General features: G+C 34.2%; 1 non-coding gene across 1 annotated transcript; it reads right to left on the minus strand.

Moving 5' to 3' along the window:
* Positions 1-2587: 2587 nt before the first annotated feature.
* TRNAL-UAG (transfer RNA leucine (anticodon UAG)) lies at positions 2588-2667 on the minus strand. The gene has a single exon. It is a non-coding gene; the product is annotated as a tRNA-Leu (tRNA).
* Between the last annotated feature and the right edge of the window lie 231 nt (positions 2668-2898).

The following is a 2898-nucleotide window of genomic DNA, read 5'->3' on the forward strand; positions in this document are numbered from 1 at the left end:
GTTCTGTTATCATTTCCAACTGGAGGATCCCTTAATCCAATTAAAGGAGGATTATAAATGGATAGATGTCTTCGATTTCCACTGGAGATTGGGAATCGATGGACTTTCATTAGGATCTATTTTATTGACAGGATTTATCACTACTTTAGCTACTTTAGCAGCTTGGCCAATTACACGGAATTCGCGATTATTCTATTTCCTGATGCTCGCAATGTATAGTGGTCAAATAGGATTATTTTCTTCGCGAGACCTTTTACTTTTTTTTATCATGTGGGAGTTAGAATTAATTCCTGTTTACTTACTTTTATCCATGTGGGGGGGGAAGAGGCGTCTATATTCAGCTACAAAGTTTATTTTGTATACTGCAGGCGGTTCCATTTTTTTCTTAATCGGAGTTCTGGGTATGGGCTTATATGGTTCCAACGAACCAGGATTAGATTTGGAAAGATTAATTAATCAATCATACCCTGCAACCTTGGAAATACTTTTATATTTTGGCTTCCTTATTGCTTATGCTGTCAAATTGCCGATTATACCCCTACATACGTGGTTACCAGATACCCATGGGGAAGCACATTATAGTACATGTATGCTTTTAGCGGGAATATTATTAAAGATGGGAGCATATGGATTGATTCGGATCAACATGGAATTGTTACCTCATGCTCATTATCTATTTTCGCCCTGGTTAGTAATAATAGGAGCGATCCAAATAATCTATGCAGCTTCAACTTCTCTTGGTCAACGAAATTTCAAAAAAAGAATAGCTTATTCCTCTGTATCTCACATGGGTTTCATAATTATAGGAATTGGTTCCATAACCAACATTGGACTCAATGGAGCTATTTTACAAATATTATCCCATGGATTTATTGGTGCTACACTTTTTTTCTTGGCAGGAACCGCTTCTGATAGAATGCGTCTTGTTTATCTCGAAGAACTGGGGGGAATATCTATCCCAATGCCTAAAATTTTTACCATGTTTAGTAGCTTTTCAATGGCTTCTCTTGCCTTACCAGGAATGAGTGGTTTTGTCGCAGAATTAGTAGTATTTTTTGGACTAATTACTAGTCCAAAATTTCTGTTAATGCCAAAAACACTAATTACTTTTGTAATGGCAATTGGAATGATATTAACTCCTATTTATTTATTATCTATGTTACGCCAGATGTTCTATGGATACAAGCTATTTAATGTTCCAAACGCAAATTTTGTGGATTCTGGACCACGAGAACTCTTTATTTTAATCTGTATCTTTTTACCAGTAATAGGAATTGGTATTTATCCAGATTTTGTTCTCTCCCTATCCGTTGACAGGGTAGAGGCTCTCTTATCCAATTATTATCCTAAATAGGTTTGCTTTTTTTTACTCGTCTGCTCTATTAATGCAGAAATAAGTAAAAAAGTATATAATGCAGAAATAAGTAAAAAAGTATAATTAGATCTATCTCGAATTTTTGAGAACCCTTTGATAAGGCGTTCAAGGGGTTCTCAAATAAAACATAAAAGTAAAAACCTTCATTTCATGAAGGTTTTATTTTATGTAATCATTTAGGTGTTAATGTAAACGAACCATAACTATGTAAGCCTATTCCTAATAGATTTATACCAAAATAACAAATCCAAATTATAAGAAATCCTATCAAAGCTATAAGTGCAGAATTCGTACCCTTCCAATTTGGATTTGTTCTACTATGTAAATAAATTGCGAATATGGTCCAAGTAATAAATGCCCAAGTTTCCTTAGGATCCCAATTCCAATAGGATCCCCAGGCCTCATTAGCCCATACTGCTCCACAAAGAATACCTACGGTTAAAAGGGTAAATCCTAGGCTAATGACACGATAACTCCAAGAATCCAAACGCTCCGTTAATTGATATTTGTAATAATTTGGAAATGAAGGGACAGAGGTTCTTTTTAAAGCACTTCTTTTTGCATAAAAATATTTAATATCACTAAAGAAAAATGTTTTATTTAAAACATTTTTTTTCTTTTTAGAAAAGAAATGGAAATTATTTCGAAATCTAATGATTAGAATAGCGGCAGATAATAAGGATCCGCACAAAAGAGTTGCATAGCTTAATAACATCATACTGACATGCATCATTAACCACTGAGATTGTAGAGCAGGTACTAGTATCGTGGATTGATGCATTTCAGTTAAAAGACCCGATGTGGCAAAGCCTTGCGTTAAAATAGTACTTGGCGTAGTTATTGTGCTTAAATCATTTTTAGAGTTCTGTATTTTAGGAATGGTATGAAGAATATACAGGGCCCATGAAAGGAAGATCAATGACTCATATAAATTACTTAATGGAAAATGTCCCGAGGAAGCCCAACGAGAAACTAAGAATCCTGTTATAGAGAAAAAAGTAACTATCATTCCTTTTTCTGACGAATCGCGTAATCCTCCAAGTTCACGAACTAATAAGGTTATAAAATGAATCGTAATCACAATTGAAATCGTTGAGAAAGAGATATGAGTTAGTATATGTTCTAAAGTTGCAAATAGCATAAGGGGAAGGTCCCATTACAAAATTGTAAATTTCGAATTGATTTCTAATCTATTGTATTCTTTTTCAAGAATGCCGCCACTCGGATTCGAACCGAGATGCTTGAGCACTGCTTCCTAAGAGCAGCGTGTCTACCAATTTCACCATGGCGGCTAACTTCAAATAATAGGTAACTTAAAAGAATAATAGCTATTATCTTGGGAATCGTCGATATTGGGAAAGTCCATAAAATTTAGGAACATTAGAGTTTTCATTAAAATAGACTTCGTTTGGTAGTATCGTTTCCATTTTTTTTTTTTACAATAAACTCTTGCTTTGCCCAATAGAAACACAAACACTGCTTGAAAGAGTTGGAACTTCTTTTTTCTAACTTGCAATTATAGA

Source organism: Triticum urartu, unplaced genomic scaffold (genome assembly GCF_056163025.1).
Source record: "Triticum urartu cultivar PI428250 unplaced genomic scaffold, HENAU_Tu73 scaffold2, whole genome shotgun sequence".
Taxonomy (NCBI): Eukaryota; Viridiplantae; Streptophyta; class Magnoliopsida; order Poales; family Poaceae; genus Triticum; species Triticum urartu.